The sequence below is a fragment of the Halichoerus grypus genome, chromosome 3, assembly GCF_964656455.1.
Source record: "Halichoerus grypus chromosome 3, mHalGry1.hap1.1, whole genome shotgun sequence".
Lineage (NCBI taxonomy): Eukaryota > Metazoa > Chordata > Mammalia > Carnivora > Phocidae > Halichoerus > Halichoerus grypus.
The window spans coordinates 56,771,649-56,782,558 of record NC_135714.1 but is presented as its reverse complement, the minus strand read 5'-3'; the positions used below and the strand labels follow the sequence as shown (position 1 = coordinate 56,782,558).

The following is a 10,910-nucleotide window of genomic DNA, read 5'->3' as shown; positions in this document are numbered from 1 at the left end:
TTATAAGTCACTGCTTCCTTGTTGATAGTAGAGAACTGGTTTAGGGGTAGCTCTGGATCAAAATGCTTGACTTGATAATCAGATTCTGCTTACTAGGAAACTCTAAGGCACAGTTTTCTGATCTATAAAAAAGAATGAGGACTTCATGTACTGTTATAAAAATTAAATGAGGAAATCCATGTAAACTGTTCAGCATAGCACTTGAGGGGAGAGGGTGCTAACAGTAAGAGAAATGTTAAGCTCACTTCGTGTTAACATTTTTAGTAGTATGCGTATGAATCTGACTTTTTTCCTTTTACAATGACATTGATCACTTCCTCCTCAAAAAAATTGGGAGAAATCACTTTTGTTAATGAAACTAGCCAGGCCAGGTTGCTGAGCAATGAACAATGAGACCACATAGCTACAGTATAGAGAGATATTACTAGTAAGTGTCTATACAGTCTTGAGACTTTTTTGGTTAGCTCACTGCGAAGTTATTTAAATGCCAATAGATTTTATTGGCATTTGACAACTTCGGAGTAAATTTAAGAATGACCCAAAACATGAGTTGATAGTTAAAAGAAAATTGTCTTTGAGAAAAGTCCTCACCACTTCTCCAGTTATACTACAAATCAGTAATCTTAGTAAGAATTCCAGATTCCTTATTTGAAACTTAACATACATTGTTCTGCCTACCAATGCATAGAACAACGCTTCTTTTAGATACCTTGAAAATGTCAATTTCTTAAATATTGTACACATCTTAGTACATTATGAAGGCTATATAACAGATGAAAGAAGAAAGTTAATAGCAAGGGAAAATGGTGTTTTCTCTTACTATTAGCACCCTCTCACCTCACCAAAAGAAGAGGGGTTGCTTCATCTAGTGTTTATACACTTTGTGGTTATTCCCTGTTGTTCTATATGCTGCACAATCCCTGTGTGCTTTTATTTTTTTTGTTTCCCATAGCTGTTCTACTTTTTCTGTGATTAAGTTAGAAATATTTTTTATTGACTCCAAGGTAAAAAGGAACACAGCAGAATCTCAAGTCTAATTCTCCTGGGTATTCAGTGACTTTTTTAATAAAAAAACATATGAAGCTTTAAGAAACAAATGGTATTGGGATGGGCTGCTCATTATAAAGCAATTTTCCTTGGGTTATAGTGGCTCAAATGTCCTTAAAATTATATAATTGTATCTACTAGAAGACTGCGTACCAGAATAGATATGCCACACACAATTTTTATTTCTTTTTAAGTAGGCTCCATGCCCAGCATGGAGCCCAACACAGGGCTTGAACTCACAACGCTGAGATAATGACCGGAGCTGAAATCAAGAGTCAGATGCTTAACTGACTAAGCCACTCAGGTGCCCTGCCACACACAATTTAAAAAGACATGGACTCCTCAGGTCTCACCCAGTGTAAATTATCTGCATGAAGAGGGTTCACTAAAAACTTTTACATCAGAAAGCAATTACCACTACCTAACAAGTAACTATTTATTAAAATATAATTACCATCTTTTCTATCCCACTAGAATTACATTCCATGAAGGCAAATATTTTGTCTGCATTTTCATTATCTTACCCCAATGTTTAGAACAGTGCCTAGATCAATAAAAGTTTCTTTGAATGAAGTAATATGTTACTAATGCTAGTCAAATTACTATAATTAACAATATAACAGTATGTTAGGAACAATGGGTTACTACTATTATGCCACATGACTATAGGTTAAGCAGAGTTAGGTGTTTTTGTTTTTTTTAAGGTGGGCTTTTTTTTAATTTCTTCCTCTAACTTGTTATATCAGTCAATGTTTGTAGAATCAAAAATTTAAACACTCCTTATAAATTAGCCATGACTGAAAAAATGACATATTCTAAGAAACAGAAGTAATAATATGTGTTTTGAATTCAAATGTTTAGGTTTGGCCAGTTGTCTTAATTTTTCTACGTTTATGTTATAACAAAGTTCATACTCTTTGCACTGTTCTAAGAGATTGCTTACTCCATCAGGAGAAAGCTATCTACCTTATCTATCAATGGTGATGATCTGGACTAATTCAATTAACGAGAAACACTCTAGTCTGGAGTCAGGTTTTGTATTTTAATCTCAAAGAATTTCAAGTACCATTGGTACTCTAAGCCTCAGCTTTCTTATTTGTAAAATTATTTTATAATCTTCTAACTACCAATGTATAAATTGTTGTCCAGAGCAAATGAAATGAGAAGTATAGGAAAGTGACTTACAAGCTGTAAAGCAATCGAAGTATATGATATGGCTGGTATCAGCACTCATCTACAGTCACTCATGTCAAAGTTTTTTTTTGTTTTTTGTTTTTTTAAGATTTATTTATTTGACACAGAGAGAGAGCACAAGCAGTGGGAGCAGCAGGCGGAGGGAGAGGGAGAAGCAGGCTCCCCATTGAGCAGGGAGCCCGATGTGGGACTCGATCCCAGGACCCTGGATCATGACCTGAGCCAAAGGCAGACACTTAACCTACTGAGCCACCCAGGTGCTCCAGAGTTGTTTTTCTGTTGTTGTTTTTTATTCTTTGTTTGTTTGTTTGTTTCTTTTTTTTAAGAGCTATGATTTTACACCAAATTTTATTTGTGGGAAGGAAGTAGAGTCCTGATATCTGAAGAGGACAAAAAAATAGAATAACAGAAATAGCCAGTGTTTGTATCCTGCATATCCCTTTAATTGGACTCCTTTTTCAGAGCACATCTTGTATAGAATTCACATGGCAGTACTTTGAATAAAGCAGAACATTCATTACACATTAACCTGTTGAAAGTCTCCATATTTGAAGTGACAATCAGAAGTGAGCTTTCTAATAGGTAATCAGATGTCTTTCTTTAAAAAAAAAAAAAATTGGTTCAGAAATAGACTGAGAATAAATTTCTGTTACCAGAAAACTTTTCTTTGCTAGTTCCTTTTATCCTCAACCAAATTAGAGTTTATGTATGACATCAAACTGAGTTCATCAGATCTTTCTATCTTAGTCCCCCATTTGAGTATTCCAAATGGTGGTTTGACTAAACTGGGCAGCAATTTGGCTGCTATCCAATCGATTCAATCAAAAGGATGTTTGAATAGCACTAATTAAACTCTGGGATATCGAGAATGAGAAAACCAATGTGAAAACAACTTAAAGGTTCTGTATGGTTTGATTTTTTAATTCCCTATAACATCACAAGTGTTGATGAGACTATCCTAAGGGTCTTGTTTTTCTGTTAAAGAACATATTGACCTAACCTGATCAGTGTAGGCACAGCTCTATGGAGAATGCCAATATGATCTTGCATGTGAATAATGCTAGAAGGTAAATATCAAAAGAATAAAAATATTAAGCTCAAAGTCTAAATAAACATTAATTGCAATAATTAAAAGCACTGGAGAACCTAAGACTATTAAAACAATGAAGTATTTATTGGAATAGGTAAGAGTGAAAAATAAAATAATAAGTGTATGGAGCTACTAGAATAAAGGCTTAAATCCAATACTTAGTCAAGACAAATAAAATCTACTTTCCAAAGAAATAAAGGCATTATTCAAGACTGACTACAATTAAGTCAATTAGCTCAAAAAAATATTTTGATCACTTCTACAAATTTAAAATTAAGTTGGTATTTTCAAACACTTAGTTTTTCTAATACTGATTAATTTTCATCTCAAAATCAACTTTGAGAACAGGTAAAAAGAAGAAACTACCATGAAGTTATAGGAAAGCAGAATACAAATATTTAAAAATTAAAGACTAGTCATTTAAAAATATGACAGTGATATTTTTAAATAATTATTGTCAACACTTATAGGCAGAGCTTTTATATTTTAGGTATTTGTAATTCTGTTTATGTATCAAGAGTATATCCTCTTTCAGGTATGAAGGAATAACAGGAAAATCAAATACCATGCTAGAATTCCTGCTGTAAGAAACCATTAATGAGGTACCTGCTTTCAGGCATTAGACAACAGTTAAATTTGAATCCCTCTGAATGAGGAACCTCAGAAGCTAAGCCCCAAGGTCACCCTGGCTCTATTTGTAGAAAATGTGCTGACCTCAACTGCAACAAGCTGCAATCCATGCAGAGCACAGTGGCCCCACTATATGGAGGAATTTGCAGCATAGGGTATGGGGTGGAGGAGGAGAATATGCATGGTAGTAGGAAATGTGCCCAGGAGACAATGAGCTTCCCATTTGATCTAGGACAAAGATTGGCTGTGCATGCAGAGTGCAAAGACATATAAGCCCTGCTTATGCATAATTTTTCTTTTTGATAATAGCTTTATTAAAATAAAATTCACACACCATATAATGCCTCTATTTAAAATATTAATCTATCCACAGATACATGCAATCATCAGCACTGTCAATTTTAGAACCTTTTCATCCCCTCAAAAAGAAATTCCAGAACCCCTGGGTGGCTCAGTTGGTTAAGCAACCGACCCTTGGTTTCAGCTCAGGTCATGATCTTGGGGTTGTGGGATCAAGCCCAGCATTGGGCTCCACACTCAGTGGAGAGTCTGCTTAAGATTCTCTTTCTGCCCACTCTCCTCCATGTGTATGCATGTGCACTCTCTCTAAAATAAGTAAATCTTAAAAAAAAAAAAAAAAAAAAGGAAAGAAAGAAATGCTATACCCTTTAGCTATCACCCCACTGATTCCCCCATTTCCCTAAACATAGGCAACCACTAAGCTACTTTGTCTCCATAGCTTGGCTTATTCTGGATATTTCACATGAATAGAATCATGTAATAGGTGGTCATTTAGCATAATGGTTTCAAGGTTCCACATGTTAAACATGTATCCTTACTTCATTCCCAGTATTCTATACGGATATATCACATTTTGTTTATCCATTCATCAGCTGATGGGCAATTAGGTTGTTTGTACCATTTGGCTATTATGAGTTGTGCTGCTATAAACGTTTGTTTAAAAGTTTTTGTGTAGACATAAAGTTTCATCTCTCTTGGGAAGAAATCTAGGAGTGGAGCTGCTGGATCACATAGTAACTATATTTAATCATCTGAGGAATTTCCAGACCATTTTTCAAAGTGACTGCATCATTTTATATCCCCCACAATCAGTTTATGAAGGTTTTAATTTCTCCACATTCTCAACACATTATCCAACTTTGAGATTGTAGTCATCCAAATGGGTATGAAGTGGTGCCTCATTGTGGTTTTGGTTTGCATCTCCCTGATGACTAATGAGGTCAAGCATCATGTGTTTTTTGTCAGCTTATCTACCTTCCTTGGAGAAATATCTATTCAGATCCTTTATCCCCCCCCCCCTTTTTTTTTAATTCAGTTGTCTTTTTATTGTTGAGTTGTAAGAGTTCTATATATTTTGGTTACAAGACCCTTATCAGATATAATTTGCAAATATTTTCTCCTACTCTAGGGGTTGTCTTTTCAAGCTCTTGGTAAAAACCTTTGTCCTACAAAGGACACTAGTTTTGATGAAGTCCATTTATCTGTTTTCTCTTTTGTTGTTTATCATCCTGGTGTCATATCTAGGAATCCATTGTCATGAAGATTACCCCTATACTTTCTCCTAAGAAATCAAGAGTGAAATAGAGCTGAGCACTCAGTGGCGGGAGCAGACATCAGGCCCAGGTCACCTTGGTGTGCCTCTCTTGTCCTTGAGCTCCTACCCACAAACCACAGCAAAGGCAGTTAGGGCTCAAGTTTTCTCAGTGATGCCATGCCCAAGGTTGAACCTATATCCCATGAGCAGGAGCTGGGCAGAAAAGGGGCACTTACTTTTCAGCCACACTCACCTGGAGCTTAGCCTCAGTAACAGGTAGATAAAGGTAGGAGGAGAAATGCTGGCATCCTGGCCCTCTGCTGGGTAGCCCTACCAACTGAGAGAGGAGGGAAAAGGGAGTCCTTTGTACTTATACTTGTCTTGCTGAGCTGGGAGTAAGGAGTGAGTGGGTCTTGTTTTAAATACCACAGACTATCCAAGTTTAGAACTACCCTACGATCCAGCAATTGCACTACTGGGTATTTACTCCAAAGATACAAATGTAGTGATCTGAAGGGGCACATGCACCCCAATGTTTATAGCAGCAATGTCCACAATAGACAAACTATGGAAAGATCCTAGATGTCCATCAAAGGATGAATGGATAAAGAAGATGTAGTGTGTATATATACAATGGAATATTATGCAGCAATCAAAAAATGAAATCTTGCCTTTTGCAACAATGTGGATGGAACTAGAGGGTATTATGCTAAGTGAAATAAGTTAATCAGAGAAAGACAATTATCATTTGATCTCACTGATATGTGGAATTTGAGAAACAAGGCAGAGAATCATAGGGGAAGGGAGGAAAAAATGAAACAAGATGAAAGCAGAGAGGGAGACAAACCATAAGAGACTATTAATCTCAGGAAACAAACTGAAGTTTGCTGGAGTGGAGGGGGCTGGCAGGGATGGGGTGTCTGGGTGATGGACACTGGGGAGGGTATGTGCTCTGGTGAGTGTTGTGAATTGTGTAAGACTGATGAATCACAGACCTGTACCCCTGAAACAAATAATACCTTATATGTTAATAAAAAATATATAAGTTGCCTTCTAGTCTTTGTTCTACTAAATAGTATGCGAGGGCCATCTCAAAGTTGGTTTCTAGTGACTGATTTTTATCTGGATTATCGGTGACATTTTTCAGTTTCTTTTCATATGTAGTAACTTTTTCATTGTATACTGGACACTATTGAATGTTATTTAAAAAAAAAAACACTGCATTCCATTATATTCCTATAAAGATTTGACTTTTTTTCAGTTGGCACTTCAATTATTGGCCAAATTCATCTTAAACTTGTGTGAGCTTAATTTTGCCTTTCCTTAGGGTGGATGAGTGAAAAGCACAGTGTTTCTCAAGCCCCTGTAACTTGGAGGGACTGAATCCCTCTAAATGCTGTCTTTTATTGCTCTTATAAGGACTTGGATATTAGGCTCTGTACAGGTGGATCTAGAGTAGATCTTACTCTCCAATGAGATCTATATGTCTAGAGTGTAGTCTTTTTAGCATCTTAGCTGGGTGTTTTGATGTTTAAAAAGGTGGTGATGAAGCCTTTTCACTAGTGGGGTATGGAACCTGGGAGGTTCTAGCACTGCTTAACCTCTCTTCTCTTTTCCCTTCTCAACACAGTAACCACATTTTGGTAAGCCTCATATATTCTTTTTTTAATGGCAAAATTACTGAGATGTAATTTAAATTCCATAATGTTCATCTGATTAAGGTATAAGATTGAATGTTTTTTAGTATAGTCAGGCAACCATCACCATATCTAATTTTGGAACATTTTCATCATCCCAAAAAAGAAACCTTGTAGTTCCTTTGGCATGATAATATGAGGAACGCCATGGACTTGCTCCCCCAGGGAAACTAGTGAAAGTCTCTGGAAATGGTTCTAAGGGTATATAACAAATGAAGAAACATTTTTTTTCCCAAGAAAATCTAAATTTGGTAAGGGTAGCTCTATTTTCAACTTTTTGAGGAATCTCCATACTGTTTTCCAGAGTGGCTGCACCAGCTTGCATTCCCACCAACAGTATAGAAGGGTTCCCCTTTCTCCACATCCTCGCCAACATCTGTCGTTTCCTGACTTGTTAATTTTAGTCATTCTGACTGGTGTGAGGTGGTATATCATTGTGGTTTTGATTTGGATTTCCCTGATGCCAAGTGATGTTGAGCACTTTTTCATGCATCTGTTGGCCGTTTGGATGTCTTCTTTGCAGAAATGTCTGTTCATGTCTTCTGCCCATTTCTTGATTGGATTATTTGTTCTTTGGGTGTTGAGTTTGATAAGTTCTTTATAGATTTTGGATACTAGCCCTTTATCTGATATGTCATTTGCAAATATCTTCTCCCATTCTGTCAGTTGTCTTTTGGTTTTGTTGACTATTTCCTTTGCTTTGCAAAAGCTTTTTATATTGATGAAATCCCAATAGTTCATTTTTGCCCTTGCTTCCCTTGCCTTTGGCAATGTTTCTAGGAAGCAGTTACTGCGGCTGAGGTGGAAGAGGTTGCTGCCTGTGTTCTCCTCTAGGATTTTGATGGATTCCTGTCTCACATTGAGGTCCTTCATCCATTTTGAGTCTATTTTTGTGTGTGGTGTAAGGAAATGGTCCAGTTTCATTCTTCTGCATGTGGCTGTCCAATTTTCCCAACACCATTTGTTGAAGAGATTGTATTTTTTCCATTGGACATTCTTTCCTGCTTTGTTGAAGATTACTTGACCATAGAATTGAGGGTCCATTTCTGGGCTCTCTGTTCTATGTGTCTGTTTTTGTGCCAGTACCATACTGTCTTGATGATGACAGCTTTGTAATAGAGCTGGAAGTCTGGAATTGTAATGCCACCAGCTTTTTCAACATTTCTCTGGCTATTTGGGGTCTTTTCTGGTTCCATACAAATTTTAGGATTATTTGTTCCATTTCTTTGAAAAAAGTTGATGGTATTTTAATAGGGATTGCATTAAATGTGTAGATTGCTCTAGGTAGCATAGACATTTTCACAATATTTGTTCTTCCAATCCATGAGCATGGAATGTTTTTCCATTTCTTTGTGTCTTCCTCAATTTCTTTCATGAGTATTCTATAGTTTTCTGAGTACAGGTTCTTTGCCTCTTTGGTTAGATTTATTCCTAGGTATCTTATGGTTTTGGGTGCAATTGTAAATGAGATCGACTCCTTAATTTCTCCTCTGTCTTGTTAGTGTATAGAAATGCAACTGATTTTTGTGCATTGATTTTATATCCTGTCACTTTACTGAATTCCTGTATGAGTTCTAGCAGTTTTGGGGTGGAATCTTTTGGGTTTCCCACATAAAGTATCATATCATCTGCAAAGAGTGAGTTTCATTTCTTCTTTGCTGATTCAGATGCGTTTTCTTTTTGTTGTCTGATTGCTGAGGCTAGGAGTTCTAGTACTATGTTGAATTGCAGTGGTGAGATTGGACATCCCTGCCGTGTTCCTGACCTTAGGAGAAAAGGTCTCAATTTTTCCCCATTGAGAATGATATTCGCTGTGGGTTTTTCATAGATGGCCTTTTTTTTTTTTTTTTGGCTGGGTACAGTATACCTTATTGATGGTACATGACAAGGTAGGGCTCCCAAAGCCCCTCCCCTTCTTCAGGGGGTCTGGGATGGAAATGATGGAGGTCAGGAGATTCTTAGTGTTTGTGGGGATAAGTTGGGGCAGGGACTCCCCAGCAGCTGAGGGCCTCTCTCTTCCTCTTGCTCTCATTGGGGCTGGTGGTCCAGGGGGCTCTTACTCCTTGGAGGCCATGTGGACCATAAGGTCCACCACCCGGTTGCTGTAGCCGAATTCATTGTCATACCAGGAAATGAGCTTGACAAAGTAGTCGTTGAGAGCAATGCCAGCCCCAGCATCGAAGGTGGAGGAGTGGGTGTCACTGTTAAAGTCGCAGGAGACAAACTGGTCCTCAGTGTACCCCAGTATGCCCTTGAGGGGGCCCTCTGATGCCTGCTTCACCACCTTCTTGATGTCGTCATATTTGGTAGCTTTCTCCAGGCAGCAGATCAGATCCACGACGGACACGTTGGGGGTGGGGATACGGAAGGCCATGCCAGTGAGCTTCCTGTTCAGCTCAGGGATGACCTTGCCCACAGCCTTGGCAGCGCCAGTGGAAGCAGGGATAATGTTCTGGGTAGCCCCTTGGCCATCATGCCACAGCTTCCCAGAGGGGCCGTCCACGGTCTTCTGGGTGGCAGTGATGGCATGGATGGTGGTCATGAGTCCCTCCACGATGCCAAAGTTGTCATGGATAACCTTGGCCAGAGGAGCCAAGCAGTTGGTGGTGCAGGAGGCATTGCTGACAATCTTGAGGGAGTTGTCATACTTCTCATGGTTCACACCCATCACGAACAAAGGGGCATCAGCAGAGGGAGCAGAGATGATAACCCTCTTGGCCCTGCCCTTCAAATGAGCCCCAGCCTTCTCCATGGTGGTGAAGACCCCAGTGGACTCCACAACATACTGAGCACCAGCATCACCCCATTTGATGTTGGCAGGATCTCGCTCCTGGAAGATGGAGATGAACTTTCCATTGATGACAAGCTTCCCGTTCTCAGCCTTGACTGTGCTGTGGAATTTGCCATGGGTGGAATCATACTGGAACATGTAGACCATGTAGTTGAGGTCAATGAAGGGGTCATTGATGGTGACAACATCCACTTTGCCAGAGTTAAAAGCAGCCCTGGTGACCAGGCGCCCAATAGGGCCAAATCCGTTCACTCCGACCTTCACTATTGTGTCTTGGGGACGCGGCTGGCACTGCACCAGAAGATGCGGTTATCTGTGGAACAGGGAGGAGCAGAGAGCCTCATAGGTGGCTTTTATGATATTGAGGTATGTACACTCTATCCCTACACTCTGAAGAGTTTTAATCAAGAAAGGATGCTGTACTTTGTCAAATGCTTTTTCTGCATTTATTAAGAGTATCATATAGTTCTTATTCTTTCTTTTATTAACGTATTGTATCACACTGATTGATTTGGGGATGTTGAACCAACCTTGCAGCCCAGGGATAAATCCCACTTGGTCGTGGTGAATAATCCTTTTAATGTACTGTTGGATCCTATTGGCTAGTATTTTGGTGAGAATTTTTGCATCCATCTTCATCAGGGATATTGGTCTGTAATTCTTTTTGATGGGGTCTTTGTCTGGTTTTGGGATCAAGGTAATGGTGGCCTCATAAAACGAGTTTGGAAGTTTTCCTTCCATTTCTATTTTTCGGAAGTTTCAGAAGAATAGGTATTAATTCTTCTTTAAATGTTTGGTAGAATTCCCCTGGGAAGCCATCTGGTCCTGGGCTCTTTTTTGTTGGGAGATTTTTGATTACTGCTTCAATTTCCTTACTGGTTATGGGTCTGTTCAGGTTTTCTATTT

At 38.6% G+C, this 10,910-nt stretch overlaps 1 pseudogene; it reads right to left on the bottom strand.

Moving 5' to 3' along the window:
- Positions 1-9,147: 9,147 nt before the first annotated feature.
- Positions 9,148-10,320, bottom strand: LOC118546173 (glyceraldehyde-3-phosphate dehydrogenase pseudogene; annotated as a pseudogene).
- Between the last annotated feature and the right edge of the window lie 590 nt (positions 10,321-10,910).